The sequence below is a fragment of the Lynx canadensis genome, chromosome D3 (assembly GCF_007474595.2).
Source record: "Lynx canadensis isolate LIC74 chromosome D3, mLynCan4.pri.v2, whole genome shotgun sequence".
NCBI lineage: Eukaryota > Metazoa > Chordata > Mammalia > Carnivora > Felidae > Lynx > Lynx canadensis.
The window spans coordinates 19,497,896-19,517,025 of NC_044314.2; positions in this window are offsets into that span (position 1 = coordinate 19,497,896).

Below are 19,130 nucleotides of genomic sequence, written 5' to 3' on the forward strand. Positions count from 1 at the left end.
CAACTAATAGACCTCCTTTAAGAAAATCACTAAGTTCTTCTTGCTATTTCCCCTGCTCTCTACTTGTCCTATCATAACCACCCACCATGCTTTACTGGAATTATTTCTCAGGATTTGCCTTTCCAGGGACAGGCAGAGACAGAAAATGAAGAAATATCCAGTGTGAATGATACATACAACTGATGATAGAGGCAAGGCAGAAAAAATATAGCCATATAGCCTGGTGAGGAGATGGTAAAGGATACAAGGATGAGCATCTGAAAGAGACAGAGTGGGCTGCTGACCCCGCCAGAGAGCTGAGGGAGAAGAGGGAACAAGCCATGGAGGTACCTTCAGTGATGCATGCTTTGTGTTTGGAGAGAAGTGGCTGACAGGGGAGACTGGGCGATGGGGTCTGAGAAGAAGCCAGCAGGACAGCATAGAGTTTCAGGTCACTGGAAAGACTTGGGGCATTATTATGAGTGAGGTTTGATGCCACTGGAAGGTTCTGAATGATCTTGCTTATGTTTCCGAAGACTACAGCCGATGGCTTTGTTGTAACAGGTGGAAACAGGGAGGCTAATCAGGAAGCTAATGCAATTGTTTAAGTAGAAAAAGGATCGTGGTTTCAGTAGAACAGCCACATCAGAGGTGGTGGGAAGTGAAAGGATTCTGGATTTACTTTGAGGGTAGAGTGGGTAGGTTTGCTGACTATATCACTCTATTTTATGACTCTGTAGCCAACTCTTTAATAGAGAGACTAGCTTCCTGTTGATTGAATGAACACATGAACGCAAAACTTTCAGGCCCTCTTTGACATCATTTTCATTGATAGATAAAAACCATCAAAACACAATGAAAAACTGCCCGTTTTGCTATTGTAGTTAAAGCATATCTAATATAAATACTACTAACCATACTTTAAAAGCAGCAGATCTAGGATGTATATTACATCTCCTGCTTTCTGACCAGTGCTGGAGCCAGTGCTTTAATGTTTTTACAAATTTTAGATCTATTGTCCATCTTCTCACAGAATTTGTGATTGTTCTATGTCAATGGCACGACTGCCACTCAATTAGGCCATCAGTAAAATTGCCCCAGTCATATACTTTTTCTGGAATCCTTACTTATGTTTTCAAAAAAATGTCATTAGCCAAATAAACAACAATTTGGCTTCAGAACGAACATGGATGGTTCACGTCTTTTTGTGAATTTGTTTCAGGATTATGTTCAATGGAGCTGACTGGTAAAGGTCACTATTCAATGAAAGATAACAAGACACATCTTAGAAACTATTTGCCTCTTGAAACAATACGGTGACTACTTAAATGTTACTCTGGACACACCTACTATAACTTTTAACAGATTTCAACGAAATCTAGAAGTGACAGAGATAAATGTCTTAAATGAATCTGTAAATTCATTGATGATTTTCTAATCAATCCTACTTTTATTAAATTATCTTTTGAAAATCTAATTAAAATTTTAATTAATTCCATTTATGAACCGCAATGATGTCTTCTAATTATGTGATTACACCAAGTGAAATCTGCTGTTCATAGGACTACTGGTTAAGATGTAAAAGCACCAAGAATACATTATCTTTACTCTGTAATATACACAACATAGAAAATTGCCCTTGTGATTAGTATTCTTTATGCTTCGTATAGTACATTAACAGAATCTAAGGTACTGATACCATAACAAGTGTACGGGTATATAAGCCGTGCCAAGCAAATTGGTGCCAAATATGTACAGCTTTCATGGTGGCAGCTTCACAGGAGACACAACATAGTTAAAGAATGTTTATTGAGAGGAAAACTTCAAAAAACACAACATCTTGGGTTGGAATGAACTTGAAAGACCGTCTCTTTCCAGCCCTCCATCCATCTCAGACTTTACCTGCTTTGCTACACTAATCTTGATGACACGTTTCAGTTCTGGCAGTCCTCTGGGCTCTGCACAGGGGTAATTCTAGAAAAGGAGAAGCAGACTTCTTGCCCTTGGCGATCTCAGAATCTACCAGTCTCGAAGTTTTCCACAAGGTTGCCTACATTTAGCGGTTTGCTCCCCGACAGATGTCAAACAAGAGCTATAAGATTTAATCTCCCTTAAGAAAAAGAACGTTAAGGAGTGGGTCCAGGTTTTGTGCTGCACTCACTCGAAGTTGAAGAGATAAAGCAGAGAACGGCAAGACCATCTCCGGCATACATTAACGGAGCCACCATTCGGGGATGACACCATATGAAAGCAAATCAGCCTTCTCTTCTGTCCTTGAGAGAAATGGAGCGGCCTCTGTCAGAGGGCATTTTCTTCCCTGTGCAAAACATGCTCCCACTCTGGTACTATGAACAGTGTCCCGCCATTGTCTTCTCTCTCCCCTCCCCATCCACCCATCACTCCAGCGATGTTACCCATGATTTCACGGCCGTTAACTCTGTGCCCAGAGATTGCCTAAACCAGTCTTTCATTAATGACAAAAATCAAGACATCAGCCGTTTGCTAATGACAATAAGAGCTACCTTTTTCCCCCTGCTACTCATAACACAATACTAAGTCCTTGAGTTTCATAGCACCTCATGAAGTAGGTGGCATAGATACCCCTTGCTGCAGATGAAGGGATGGAGATTCAGAGAAGTTAAGAGACTCGTCCAAGTTCCTACCGTCAGGCAGCTCCGGAGCCAGAATTGAAACCTCATTGTCTCATCCCTAGACCAGGCATTTAATCTCTACTGTGGCCGCGCTTAATCGCAGCAGGGGGGTGGGGAGGCTAGAACGGAAGCACCAGCACCTGCCCGCACACCTGGCCCAAGTTCTTAGAATTCCAGACACCCCTGAAAGCACAGGCTTATGTCAACAAGAGTTTTCTAGAGGAGCCGAGGTTATCTGGGAATCTGGCTGCCAGCGTTCATTCTCTGATCTGCCCTGCTCCGTCCAACAACATAGACCCGATTTTCTTGCCAGCAGCCAGCAGCGCAGGGCAGCCAAGACTAACAAGTGTAGGCACTGTGCAGGGTACGGGGTGCATGAATAGCACTATTCTTTGCGGGCCAACACTGGCCCCATTGTCTCACGCAATGAATAGCGCTGTGTGGAAAAAAAAAATTCACACACGAAGCAAAAGCAGCAAAATTTGTCTCTTTGTGACGGTTTCTAGACTGGGTGAAAAAGTCGTTCTTCACCTGGTGCTGTTTTACATATTCTTTCACACACAGAAAGCACTTTCTCGCAAGGGGAGATCTTTTCTCTAAAATATTAAAAAGGTACAGGTCACAGTGCAGGTGGGAGAGCCGGGAGCCGACCTCCAAGTTTAAGCGCACTCTTTCAGGACGCCGGCGGGGGCCACAGAGAGTGAGGCTGCGTTGTTCTGACCCAGTGGAGCTGGACTCCGGTCCCGCATCATCCTGATCTGTCCCAGACATGCGGCTCTCGCCTGCAATTTCTCAGATAACGGAGGGAAAGTTGAACATACAGCTTCGACTACTGTATATGGTCGGGCTCTCCTTTCAAGGCAAATAACTGGCAAACGCCCATCTCCTTCCCATAGGGTTAGGTTCGACCAGCCCCAGAACCACCTCTGGCCTGGGTGGGGGGGGTGCCTTGATGGGCTGCGGTAAACGACAACCCGGGGATCTATCCGTACCTTTGTCCCGCTGAAGGACATTAGCTGAGGTCAGAGTCCACACACTGCTAGAGTAATTTCACGTCCATGCGGGGAAAATGTATTCCTCTCTGGAGAGCCGGCACTAGCGTGGTTCTGCACAGGCCGTGTTCAGGCTACACAGAGTCTCCTCGGATTCTCAAACCACTTGTAAAATCACCACTGGAGGCAGATGTCCTAAGATACAAATAATCCTAAATAGAAGGCTGAATGAATTATCGTTTTGTGTACCCTCCTGTCATACAGCTTGGTGAACTCAATTCCTCCAAAATCGATATGTTGATTTTTGTAAAACTTTCAGAGGCACCTTCATACGGCAACGAGAACACGCGTGGGCTTTAGATACAAGTTGATTTAAATCCTAGCCTATGAAGAAGTTCTGCGGGGTGACCCCGTGCACTAGGTTGTCCCGGAAAGACCCCATTTATACTTGATGCCCTGGTATAACCGGACTTTAAAGAGTGTCCTGTTTAAATGATAGAGAGAAGGTCACCCAATAGTCGTGCCACACTGGGCAAGCAGCTTCACTCATCAGCCTGGCTTTCCTTGTTTATTCAAGAACGATCCTGTCTACCTCTTAGGACTAGTGATAGTGTTAGAAGATATGTGTATCTCCCTGAATACTCTTTGAGGCATAGCAGGGGCTCAATAAAGGGTGGCCATTGTTAATATTTCCTCTAGAGACAGTGTTTCCAAGTGTTTGAGAAACCGTGGGCCGCTGAAGGAAAAAATAAAGAAGAAAAATTTGACAGAATGACACTGAGTCATGAAGGTTTTAATTTGCCAAGTAAAGGCAAGAGAGGGGAAAAATGCCACCGGTTACAAACATCTTTTCATGAAAGAAAGGTTATTTTAAAAGCTGAAAATGAGGAAAGGAAATCTTAGAATAAAAGCCAGCCTATTTAATGAAGGTATCTATCCATTATTTTTGGAAACACAATATTATCCTTTGAAGGAGATCAGAATATGCCACCCCAAATTATGCCACTTCGGCATAAAGATCATTTTGAGCTGAAGGCAATTGCAGAACAATTCTCTGCCTTCCCCTTACCTGTGTACAAGTAGGGTGCACATTTCCCTTTGAGGACAACGCCCCATACCCCAAGCACCAAAGAGAGAAGAGAGACTCATCACTGACAATGGGGCGCCAACACCAAGATGAGTTTGCGGAAACAGACTTCACTAAACTACAGCCCTTACTCTCCGTTAACTCCTCTAGATCTTTTCCTAGTCCTTTCCCCACAGTTGCTTGTCCCTCGAACCTAAACCCCCAGGCCTTTCAAAGGAGGGTACATAAGCCCCTGAGTCTAATCACTATGCACGGTTTCGCTTCTTCATAGTGAACTCCCATGCATATACATTTTTAAAAATTATTTGGCTTTTTTTTTTAGTTTATTTATTTATTTTGAGGGAGAGAGCGTGAGGGAGGGGCAGAGAGAGAGGCAACCGCGAGCAGGCTCTGTCTTGTCGGCGCAGAGCCCGATGCAGGGCACAAACTCATGAACTATGAGATCATGACCTGAGCTGAAACCAAGAGTCAGAGGCATAACCGACGGAGACACCCAGGCACCCTCTATGCATACAAATATTAATAAAAATTTGGTGCCTTTTCTCCTACTAACCTGTTTCTGTTAGTTTTATTTCCAGCCCCCCCCCCCCCCCCCCCCCCCCCCAGATATAACCTAAGAGGGTAGAGGAAAGGTTTTCCTCCCTGACACTTTCTTTTGTCTCTTGCAGCAGCAGCCTAGTGAGTGCTCAGAGAGGAACAGTGGTCCAAAGTCCCAGAGCTGGGGAAGCCATGACATGCAACCATGTGATTCAATCTGCCCTCTTGTGTGCCTGCTCCCTTAGCGACCACTGTCCTCTTTTTCTGTCATTTCACTCTTACACTTCTCAGCCATTATTTTTCCTTTTATCCTTTGATAATTTCATGATACTAAGCGTTCTTTACTCCTTAAGCTCTATGCTCAGTAGGCTATGGGGACTTTAAAAATATGTGGTTGAAGGGCTCAGTTGGTTAAGTGTCTGACTCTTAATTTCGACTCAGGTCATTACCTTACGATTTGTGAGATCGAGCCCTGTGTCAGGCTTTCGCAGACAGAGGGGAGCCTGCTTGGGATTTCTCCCTCCCTCTCTCTCTGCCCCTCTCCCGCTTGTATGCACATGCCCTCTCTCTCTCTCTCTCTCTCTCTCTCAAAATAAATAAATAAACTTTAAAAATAAAAATAAAAATATGTGGTTGATATGTGGCTGACACTCCATGTTTTCTTAGGTGAAACATGTTAATTTTGCCAGCTTAGGTAAACATGATTGGCATTCTCATTCACCTGTGTATTTTTCTAGACAGTTAACCCACTATTGGAGACTCCAATCAATATAGACAAAATTTCAATGATTTAGCAAAGAAATAAGAAGTTTTGCATCACGCCCAGAAAAAAGTAGCTGCATGTTTTATGCATTCATTTTTAGCGGTTCCAGCATCATGTGGGCTTAGTTTGGCTTCCAATCTGTACATAATACAGAAGCAAAACCTTTTTTTTTTTCTCTAGCTTTCTAGAGAAATATTCACCTCTTTAAAGTGTTGGGAAAAACTGATCCAAGTAGATGGCTTTAAGAGAAGTGTAAGAAACTTCTCCAAGGGGCCTTCCCACCTCAGTTCCATTTTTTCTCTGACAGCCATTTAATACCTACAATGACTTTCCTAGCATTTAACCTAATAATGCTTTCAAAGATTTAATATTACCCTCTTTCCCCTCAAATGATATTTGCATAAGCCATAATTAAGTTTTTGGAGTCTTATAAAAAAAATCCTATTGAAAGAAATAAAGCAGTGAGGCAAACATTGTAAATTGGAGCAGCTAATCACACAAAAAATGATAATAGCTTCTAAACTGTAAAGTCAAAATTTACTTATATTTCCTGAATATTATGACTATTCATATTTTAAGATCTATTTATGCTGAGATATATCTTTGCTTTCTAACTTGCTCTTTTATTCAAAATGATCTTGAACAACGAAAATCTTGCAATCCAATATCATAATCAAGCTATTGAACTTTTAAATTGAAGCCCAGTTCTTTTTTAGCACCTCATTTTCAAACATCAGGAGATGAAAAAGCATTTATTCTAAGATGCAAATTTTTAATTGTTTAGGAAAGCACAAGCTTCTTTGGACCTGAAATACCAATATGAAATGTCCTTTAACAAATAGGAATCTTTGAAAAGATGCAAATTCATCATTATTACTTTACCTCTCTCATTAATTTTCTATTTAACAGAAAATATTACATTTCATTGTATTACCATTTTGTCTTTTGCTTTATTACAGTCCTCAGCAACTTTACAAATTCCTTACGAATCGGAAATGTGTAATTCGAGCTGCGCCTGTGACAGAACTCACACAGTTTATAATCACACAGTTCATATCACATGAGGTTGATAAGCAAATGGCAAGAAACACTGTACATTTCAGCAACATTTACTTCGATCAGTCCTCTGTGTCTGGAATGTTTTTTGCAGGGCTTACGAAAGGTCATTAGATGATTGAAATCAGAAGGGAAGGAGGGTGGGCATGTGACCAGGATACAAGTAAAACACGTAAATAATGAAGGAAGACCATAGAGGCAAAATGGTTGCCCTTGGAGTTGGTCTTATTAAAGTCCTCCTAACACAATATTTTCTCAGAACTTGGGACAAAAATTGCATTAGTGGCTTCTTTTTGAAGGTGACAGTTATTTTCAATATTTTATACAACGGAGTGATAAAACGACAGGAACTTTAAATTAAACCTTAGCATGCTACCAAACTAAGCTTTGTGTGCAAAGCTAGGTTGGGAATAGCCCTGCAGACATTTTTTTTTTTTATCAACTTAACAAATGTTTGTTTTCAATTCGTTTTTGACAATGGACTTAATAAACTCTTTTACCTAGTTAAGATTTATGAAAAGTGTTTCTCCCCCCACTTATCTCATTTATAGAATGTGTAATTTGCATAATGGTAAGACAGGGGCATTTTCATTCTTGCCTTTCAAGCACTTGCATTGTAATTTTCATGGTAATAGTAAGTGCACTTAACAACAATGGTCCATTGATCCAGTGTGTCTCCTACCTGCCCTAGAGCAACTGGGCAATTGTTCACCATAGAAGCCATGGAACAGATAACGGAATCGGCCATTAGTGGAGAAGCACTGCCTATAATGGTTTCAATAATAATTAATATGCAGGATAGCTAGTCCTGTCACACACCATTTCAGACTAGAATTGCATCTGTCAGTCCAAATCCTGACTCCATTCGAGGCATCCAGCACCGAATCTAGTTAGACAGCTAACTGAATTAAAACAAAAATCTACAGATGCATGATAAATGCACAGGATGCTATGTCACACATGAATGACTCCTGTACAGGCCAAATGACAGATGTATTTCCGCGACTCCAGGCCAGGCTCCAGCACAAACCACTCTTCATTTATCAATAATTGGGCCTTAATTTCATTTGGCAGTGGTGGGGCGGCATGCTCAGCTTCCTCTCCAATAGACGAACACTAATTAGACTTTTTTTTCAGGGGGAGGGGGGTGGGCACCAATCTTTTGATTTTATTTCAAATAGTCAACCATGAGCAAAGTTAGAGCTTGTCCTTTGGAAGAGAGGGGTCTGTTTTACCCACAGCTCATTATCAGTGATAATATCTTGCCATGGGAACTCTTCAATTATTAATGTTCCATTTTGATAAAGATGAGAAACATAGGAGAGGCAAGTAAAAAAAGAAATACGAGGATGGATTGAGCTTATACAGCAGGTCTCTTAGAGTACATGCTGCTTACTCTTCTTACTCTTTGCTGAGTTTTACTTTGATTTTTAGGTCACCGAGTGGAGTGTGTGTGTGTGTGTGTGTGTGTGTGTGTGTGTGACAAAGAGGGAAAGAGAAACAGAGACAGATTCACAAACATCATAGACAGATGGACTGGTAATGTAAACAGGGAAATTGTAGAACAATTCTTAAAATTGTCATTATAAAAGGAGAAAACTATTAGGATTACTTTCATAGGCTATCATGTGAATTTTCACACCAGTTCTAATGCGGTGGTTCTATTTGAGGTGAATTCATCGTAACAATTACAAAAATGCCTGAGAGTTTAACAAGTTCCAAGTTGGAAATGCCTCCCACCATGAAATTTCCAGTCATGTATTCAAGAGAACACACTAAGTCTCTACCTTGTATCATATAAACCAGCCCCAGAATTACAAAAGGTACACGGAAATACCCGTATATTGGCCACGACCCCTTTGTATCTACAGTATGGGGATTAACATTCTCTCTCTCAGTGTGCACAGAGTCCAAATGTTCATTTCTTCCCCTTCTTAGGCAAGAGGCAAATTGGCATGGCAGATCACAGACTGTGGCTTTCCCCCCGAGGTGCACCTCTTTCCATTTAAGGAGTTGTTGCTAGTTGCTCATTTGGACTTAGAACTGGCTGTGCTTTTCAGGTTCTCTTGAGCTTCTTGCTTCTCCTTCCAAATGCCACCCCACAATGAGTGACAAATGGGTGCCTCGCTTCTCCCTCAACTACCAAAGAGGAGCTTAGTGTCAGCAGGGAGTCCTGTTGATCTACTCTTGAGATTTTACTGTTCCCTGCCATGCAGACGCTCTTAGATATCACATTTATTATTCTTTGTTGGCATAGGTGATGGCAGTGATGTTGTCCTGAGGACTGATTGCTATGCCCAGATGATCTGTTGAAGTTGGCTGCCTGATCCAACACACAGCATAATTGAGGAGGACAAGGAACAGAATCCATTCCCGTTTCACCCCAGTAACTATGCCAAATTCAACAGAGAGCTCTCCATATGGTCTAACACAAGTGAGGTAATGTGTATATTATGCCATAATAAATGAAGTCTCATAGGTTTCAATGGCTCATAGTAGCTATCAGGAATCTTTCCTAGCAACTCATGGGAAACTGAGCAGCATGTCATAAATGGTAAAGCCATAAATAATTTTGCAACTCAGCCACCAGGGTTGTTGTGAAATGCTGTGCTTGCATTATCCATTCTAAACACTGACAGACATGTGAGCGTGTCTGCCATTTTGTAAGCAGGCTCCCCTGCAGAACACAGGAGCACTGAAGAACTGGCATTTTAATTGTGAAAGACTTGAAATCTTAAGGAATTCTGAAGACTCTGGTCTATATATTGTGCTATTTTTAATTCCAGACAAACAGGATTTTTAAAGACTTCTCAGGAGCTATTGAATGAGAAAGATAAAATAGAGTACTCATGGGGCATATTGTATTATTACTTAAAACATTCACTGACCCTTCCTTTGGGAGGATTCTACTTCCCTACTCCATTGACATTGTTTGGCCATGTGACTTGGCCAATGAAATGTGAGTGAAAGTGTCCCATGTCAGTTCTCAGCAAAAGCTTTAAGAGCGCTCATATGATTCTGCCATGTTGTCTTATCCTCTGCCCTGAAACCAGTAATATCCCAGATTGGGGCTGCTCCGTGAGTCTAAGTGCTAGAGTGAGGGCAGGTGGAGCAGAGCCACAGCCAACCTGTAACATGAGCAGAAAACTGCTGCTGTTGTCAGTCACAAAGATTTGGGGATAATTTATTACTGCAGAATAATTTACTTTAAGATGGCTGATATAGATCATAGCACATGTTTAAGATAATATGGACTATTTAATTCTAATTACTTTAACATTAACATTTAATATTGGCAACCCATGAACCTGAACAAATGATAACAAGAGGTTTGGTTTTCAGTCACACACACACACACACATACACACACACACACACACTTCTGTTACCATTAACCCTTTTCTAGTTGGGCATGATTCCTTGGGTTGACCTACAGCAGTCTACAACCAGCATGTGTCTGCCATTACCCTTGTATGCAAAGCTGCTGGTGTGTCCTTCTCTGTTACCTATCTGACCTCATATTGCCTAGCAGTCTCTCTCCCTTCTGACCCTCTTAAGAAAAGAATTCAGAGACCATCTGCGGGTATTTCAAGGTTTGCTGTTCTACACTACCATACATTAGTACACGGTAGCGCATGGTAATACCATGGTCATATTGAGCTTAAAATCTGCCATTCCCTACAGGGATCAAATTAATTGTATCAAATTCCTCCTGGAAAAATGCAGACCTAGGGATAGTGTACTTGGTTCCTGAAACTTAGATTGAAGTCAAGGATGGGACAGACTTGACTAGAAGTCTATAAGGGGTAGGTAGGACCATGGTCTCTGGGGATAGATCCAAGGGGTCAACACCTGGCATAAAAAAGAAATGAGATCAGAGTCTGGGAAGGAGGCTGGGAAAGGAAGGGAACCCTGAGATAGGTACCCACAGGCTTTCCAGCTGGGACCCAGAGCATTGTAAGGTGCTCTTGGTTTTGCCCTTGGGTATAAAAGTTCCTGTTAACAGAAAATGTGTCAAGGTCCTAATCAGCTCAGTGTGCTTACATGTTTACATGAACAAAGTTGTGCTCAGCCCTTGTACCAATGAGTATATCTGTGGTCGGTCTCCAGAAAGGTGAGCCTGGAAAGCAGAACCCCAGATCTGTGTGTGTATAACTCTCTACAGGGTGTCTAACCTCTGCCTCTGGGTGCTCCTCAGAGGCCTGTAACTATTTGCCATTTTGTGGACCAGGGCCTGTTTTTTACATAGCAAACTGAGGAAAATCATGACAATGTAAATTAGGTTTTTCCTAAAACTCACCTAAAGGCTTTCACGTGTGTGTAAATTTATGCACTGTTCTTTGGTCTTTAATTTTACCTTTCTTCTAAGTATCAGTGGTAATAATATTTGGTCATTTTTTCCTATTTTAATATCCTTATTTGGTAAAACAAAAAAGTAGCAACCCCAAGTTAGTCTGTTTTCTTAAAACTTTACTGGCATGTGAAATCAGAAGTCCAGGATCCAAACTGTCACAAGGTTTTAACAGGATCATTCTCCTGACCACAGGGCAGCAAAGATACAAATCCAATGACATTGGGAGGACCCGGGAAACTGGGAAGAATTAAGTCTTTTCTCCTCTTGTCTTCCTGCCACTAGACTTCCATAGTTGGGAAGATTCTGAGTGAAGGCTAAACCTCATTTTATCTGGGGCTTTCAAGGACTCTTAGAAAGTGTATATTTTCCCCAGTAGACTTTGCAAATGGTCTTATACTTTTCCAATGAAAAGGTAAATTTATAGAGGGCACTGAACTCTGTGAAAAGCAGAAGTCTAAGTTTCCGGTGCCACTTTACATTTATTAAAAGTTGACTAGTCTACGCAAGGCTAAAGGTTGTATTTGTCTGTTGTTACACTCCTCGTTGTGTGCCCCATTCTCCTTTCTGGGTAGAGCTTATTCCAAGGCTCCCAATGACCCTCACTTTGTACATCTCCTTAAGAATATCTGTGCTGGGTGGGATTCCTTATTGCTAGTGTAGGAGAGGAAGCATAATTTTCCCTCTACTCTGCTGAGTTCTTAGCTTAGACCCCTATAACAAAAGACAGATTAGCAAGAGAAAAGGTTTATTAACATGTATACCTCATAGGAGATACCAGGGAAAAATTAGAAACTCTCAAGGTGGCATAGATTTCAGGCTTAAACATCATCTTAATAAGGAAAGAAGAGGGGAGATGTAGGCCTCTTGGACAGTAAATGATTTTTAGGGAAGATAGATGGGCCCTTAGAAGAATAGATAGGAGGTACGATAGTCTGTGACAAAGTATGGCTGGGTGTGGTGTCCACTCCTAGTCTCCTATCCTGCAATGAGTCAGTCTTCCCTGGTTGGTGAAATTCCCAGGGAAGGGATTGTGACAAATGAGTTCATTTTGGAGGATCTGTCTTTAAGAAGATAAAGGGAGTTCAGAGAAAGCCTCTCACTGCATCTACTGGCTTTTATTTCAAGTGCCTACAGCTCAAAATAACCAATATACCAAAGCAGCAAATTTTGGGGTGGCATGTCCTGTTACTCTTCTTTAGCAGTAGAAAAAAAACCTGTGACTACCTTCAATGAAAAACCTTATTGTAAGGGTATCATATCCTGGGAAGAATGGGATACCCTTCCAACAACTACGTTTAGGGTAGCAACTGAAACTAAAAAGTACATAGAGAAAATAAGCCTTGGAAAGATATGAGTAGCACTAGGAACCTAAGTGGCAGGAACTCAGGTCTTTTCAGCAGGCCAGCACTGGGATGAATCCATTCCATTTATCATCATCATCACCATCATTGTCATTCTCTCAATATTTGAATTCTAAAGACAGCCTAATATCCTGACTAATGTCTTATACCCAGCCTTGGCCTAAGAAGGGTGAGACATCCTACTGGGTACTTTCATTAACACTAGAGGCAATGGAAGAGGGGAAATCTCCAAAAGGGAGGCTTGGGGCCTATGACCAAGAGGTAAATGGTGGATCCTGGATGGGCAGAACAACAGATATCCACTTTAGTCTCCAAAGAGAACTTTCTTCTCTGCATTCCACACTTAGACCTCTTACATCTCTCCAAATCACACTCATCAAACTACGTTAGCTAGAAACTCCTAAATTTTTAAACTCACAGGGCTGAGGGGTACTTCTATTTTAGCAAGAAGGACATCTTAACTTAAAAATCATTTCATAAGTAGCAAAAATCGACTCCCTAAGAATAAGGCCAATACTGTATGTCAGGTAGATTTGCCGTGGGTTTTACCATCAGGGAATTTAATAAATCAGATCGATGACCTTAATGATAAACTTTGAATGTTAATAGGAAAAAAAAATGCTGGCTTCTAATCATATTACCACTCCCAAATCATTCACCAAGCTAAGCATTTTAACTAGCCAAATACCTGCGGCTGCTTTTACCACTTGAGTTAGAGACACCAAAGAAAAAAAATTTGTAAAGACTCTCTAGTGATATTTAACTGTTTAAGACAATATGCTGAATGTCATAAATCTTTTGTGAAAGCTAACATAACTTTATATTCCTTACAACCGAATGTTCTACAGATTATCCTCTATATCCTAGATCAATTTATGCCAGCAAATCTGGTTATGGATATAACTTTAACAGAGGATTTCTGTAAGAAAAATAACTCTGGTACTGAAAGGGTCTATTCCATCTCATTTAGTTTTTGATTATTTAAGAATATTTGGATTTAATATTATTTTATAATATTTTGTGCACTGCTACTGAAAAAATAATCTTAATGAGTTTTTAGTGCCATAGGCCTTTATTGTCTTTTTTTGTGCACATGGTCAATTTAATTTTCAGCATAGTAGAAAAAAATTTTTTTCACATTGTAAGGAGGAATACAGCTTGCTAGAATTGGATACATAGTTTTTCTAAAAGGGAGTAGGTGCCTTGTTCAAATGTACTAGCATAGAATATGCTAATAGATTAATTGGTTCTGTATTTTCTAGAAAATTTTTTCATACTTGCCATCTTTTTTACAGGTCCCATGAAATTTAAATGGAAGTTAAAACACATAGTGATAACCTTTGCCTTCTGTGCCCCTGATAATCATCTGCTGTCCCTTCTATTGATTATCTTGCCAACTTGTCAGCTCTAGGATGCCGCGCAAAAGGAGAACATTCTGACAGCCAGACAGCAGGCAGCAAGGTAGAAGATATGGGATGTTAGAAGGATGTTAGTTTGTATCCCAATAACCAACTAAGTTCTTCTCAGTACTGATTTCAGAGTGTGTAGTTCGAGCTTGGAATGAGTTACTTACAGTCTTCTCAGAAATATGGCATCATTTAGAAAAGCTGACACACATTGGATGAACCCAAAAACTTCCAAAGTACTCTATCTTGCAATTACAAAGGAATGGGGGAAAAATGGTATTGAATATTTGCAAAGTTGAAGGTATATAGACTTTCACTACCTCCTCTTCCTACCCCCATCCTTCTAGCCAATTATGGTGTTTCAAAAGCAGTACATTTACCTGAGATTTGAGAGGGCAAACTCAGATCAGTCCTAGCTCTTTTATGACCTGGTCCTGTGGGAGGTGTTAAGCAAATGACCCAAATTCTCACTCTGAGTTTCCTTGCAGTGGATCTGGAGGGATTAAGTGAAATAATCTATCAGAAGTGCTACCATCTAATAAGAACCTATACGTCTCAGGCACTTTACATGTTTCCTTGCAGTGGATCTGGAGGGATTAAGTGAAATAATCTATCAGAAGTGCTACCATCTAATAAGAACCTATACGTCTCAGGCACTTTACATGTACTCAATCCAGATATAATCTAAAAGAAAGGTATCACCATCACCATTTAGTGTTTGGAATACTATAGTTAAGAGAGTTGAATAATTTGGAAATGAGCTCACGTTTTTGGACTCCAAAACCTAGATATGTTTTCCTATTGAATTACAAGTCATGTGTGCTTATAAAGATTTAGATTTGGTATGTTTGCTCTAAACAGATTTAGAACTAGTCTGTCTGTTCCTGTAAGCCCATACCAAATTGGAAGTGTCTGCAAAAAAGTGTTCAAACTTAATGTTCTGTGATGAGAAGAAAATCATGAAGGAGGTGCACATACTACCATATTATATTATGAATTATATTTGAAGACTTTGCATTCATAGGGGCTCTACCATGAAGCTACTGGAGGGATCATGCTACCTTTTCAGTACCTAACATCATTACTGTATTCAATCATGAGACTAGATACCACTTAATAGTTAAATATATAATAATTTGATAATAAAATTTGAGAGTCCAAAGTGTAAATCATGAAAGCAAATAGGAATCCCAGAGAATTAGATCAACTACAAACATTTCAGGAATATTTTCTATTTACTACTTCTACCAGAACTAATATTATTTTAGCATCAGGTATATTCTAAGATGCTTCTTGGTACCCTGGAATATTATCCAAGAAGAGAAACAGGCTGGTATACTGAGAAGTCTGTTGAAATTGAACTCAGGAGATCCAGGGTCTAGTCCCTGCTCTCTCATGACTAAGTTTTCTAACTTCAGGCAAGTCAAACTTTCTCTAGGCCTTTGTAAAGCAGATCCAGTCATTTCTAAGGTGTTTTCTAGCTCTGAGACTATATGACCTGTAGTAGCTAAGGGGCACGGTAAGGTAGATCATGTGGTTGCTTCTCCAATGGCACAGGCAACAGTGTGCCTAATTCTTAGCCATCAAAGACAAATATAAAGAGATGGAAACATTCTCTTTGCTGGCCATTTGCAAGCACTTGATTGTCCACTGCCTCTCTTGCCTTTTGCAGGGTCCAGCACACATCAGGCAGCCCATAAACGGTCATTGAGAGCTCCTGCTGCTGCTACTGAACATGATAATGATAAAGTGATCATGATCATGATGTTGATGATTATGACGATGATGGACTGGTGTAGTGAGGCAAGGAAGCTTAATGAGAACGTTTCAGGGACAGTTTCTTGCATATCATACTTCTTCTGCCATCTATTTCCTCTAAGTTCATTTTCCCTGGCTAATAAGGATCCAAAGCAATGGAAGTCATCAAGTGATCCTTTCCAGACTCCAGAAAGGCAGACATAAACTTGAAAGGTTTTATTCTTCTTCTATAGCTCTGAAATTTGGCTCCTTGGGTGGGAGGAGGTGACTGCTATGGGTTAAACAGTGTCATTCTGAATTATCTTAGTCAAAGATAGTTTTTGTTAATTTTGCAGTCAGAACTACATCTCGATAATTCATAATCCTTTGTGAAAAGTTTCTTTTCTAAAAATTAGCTTTTATTCTTGGGAGACTTGTATTTACTCTTTTCCAAACATTGAGTTTTCAGGAGATAATGAAAGGCTGCAGGTTGGAAGTGAGAGCAGACCTTCACCATTTCGTGCTATGGTGGAGGCACTGTCTATGCCAGGATGCCTGGCCCCAACTGTCACTGTTCTGAAGTCCTTGTGCAGTGTTTTGGAATCCTGAATAGCCTAGATCTTGGGCTATATATTGATGTTATATATTGTTGCATTCCAATGGGTTGTGTTAAAGGAAAATGCACCAGGCCAAAATGAATTAATTAGTTAGTAAATAAATTAATTTAAAAAACCAAAATAGTAAAAACCAGAACACCGAAAGAATTTCCTGAGGATCCTTAGAAACACATGGATCAGTGATCCTAGACACCCTTCAGAGAGGTGTGTCGGAAGTTCAGACTAATTGATTAGGGGCGTTAAAGGAAGTATGACCTCAAGAGACATCTGCGGCAGGTAGGTAATATTCAGAATCAGTTATTTTTCTCACAATTTTATGTTAGGAAATGTATTGATCAGTAGGTTTTTTTTGGAAACTCGTGTTTAAACTATTCCTGTATATTTTGGGTTCAAAAAAATTGTGTCTCTTCACATTAAAGATTGTATCTTCTCTTTCCTTTGTGCTCCTCACACAGTGAGTAGTTAATGACTGCCTTTTAAACACATCATCAGGGAAATACAAATCAGAACTACGATGAGATACCACCTCACATCTGTCAGAATGGCTAAAATTAACAACACAGGAATCAACAGATGTTGGTAAGGATACAGAGAAAGGAGAGCCCTCTTACACTGTTGGTGAGAATGCAAACTGGTTGGTGCAGCCACTCAAAAGTTAAAAATAGAACTACCCTATGACCCACAATTGCACTACTAGGCATTTACCCAAAGGATACAAAAATACTAACTTGAAGGGGCACAGGCACCCCAATGTTTATAGCAGCATTATCAGTGATATATACATATATATACATATATACATATATGTACATATATGTATATATATATGTATATGTATATACATATATATATACGTACACACACACATACATACATACAATGGAATATTACTCAGGCATCAAAAAGAATTGCCATTTGCAATGATGTGGATGGAGCTAGAGTGTACTATGCTAACTGAAACAAGTCAGAGGAAGACAAATACTATATAATTTCATTCATATGTGGAACTTAAGAAACAAAACAGATGAACATAGGGGAAAGAAGAAAATAAAAAGAGAGAGGGAGGCAAACCATAAGAGACTATTAACTATAGAGAATAAACTGAGGGTTGCTGGAGGGGTGGTGGGTGGGGGTTGGGCTAAATGGGTGATGGGGACTAAGGAGGGCACTTGTAGGGATGAGAACTCGGTGTTATATATAAGTGATTAATCACTAAATTCTACTCCTGAAACCATTATTACACTATATGCTAACTAACCAGAATTTAAATAAAAACATCAAACAAAAAATAATAATAAACACATAATTGAAAAAAGAAATCTCTCAGATTAAAATTGAGATGCAAAGGTTTGAGTCCCTTTTTATTTTTCAAATGAATCAATTTAAGAATTAGAAAACATTTCTTAACTCACTTAAATCCCACCCTAATTTGTTCTTTGCTTCCATTTATCAACTCAGAAAATATTGGTTATAAGTCTTGTCATCTGTTTGCGGCCAAGTTGCTTTGCCTTGCTACCTAGAGCAACAATTGCGAGCAGCAGCCTATGTGTTTTGAAGTAAACTATTTTTATAGTGAAAATAAGATGCTTTTTTTGCATAATTGTCCCATAAGTCATTGTTGGGCCAATTTTCAATGTCCCCATAGATATTAAGACAGAAGACATGGCATGACTTACAACACGGAACTATATCTTATTAGTAAGTCTCCACTCTCCCAAACATTTAAAAAATAATAAGATAATAACTAATTGACCAAATAATTAGTGAAAAGGCTGAGTCTGAAAACCAAGTCTCCTGAATTTCCAGTCCTGAGGCAGGCTACCACTTATGTAATATATTCATAATAAATACATTAAAGACATAAATTAGGAAATGCTCATTAGAATTGGTGGTGACAATAACATTGCCTGGAATACAAATCGTCTAATCTCTTGCCCTATACAACCTAGCCCTCTATTCTGGTTAGGAAAAAAGCCCTTACCTGTGTTCTTATTGGTTCATTTGCTTATTAATGCTGAGAGGATGTTCGCTCTTTACATAACTATTAGGTAATGTGCACAGCCAAAGAGCATTTGCAAATTCTCCTTTATTCATAGGTTTTCTTCCCCACACCTGATTTTCCAAGTGAAAACCATTTCAAAATATTCATTCTTTCCGTACCTTAAAGGTGTTTAAAGAAAAGAGGAATCAACATTTTTGGGAAACCTATGATGTACCAGGTATGTAATATACAAATATCATTTCAATTAATTATGCTCCTTGAATGAAAGAACAATGGCGGCAAGCAGTATGTGTGATGTGTGACGATTCCAATGCTCTTGTTCTCACTGGTTTCTCCTTTGCAGTACCCCAAGTACCCCAGGACAGCTAGATTTGAGATTCTTTTCAACTTATATGTTGTTAGTGGTAAGTGCAAAAGAAAAGCTTCAACTTGGAAACCAAAGGTGTTAGTCCTAAGCCCAAATATGTTGTAACAAACGTACCTTCAAGAGTCTCAGAAAAAGGATTTTCTCCTTAAAATGGGAAAATAGGTTTCTGTATCCAGATACATTCAAAGCTAATGGTTCTTACACAGAAGTGAAAGGATTTC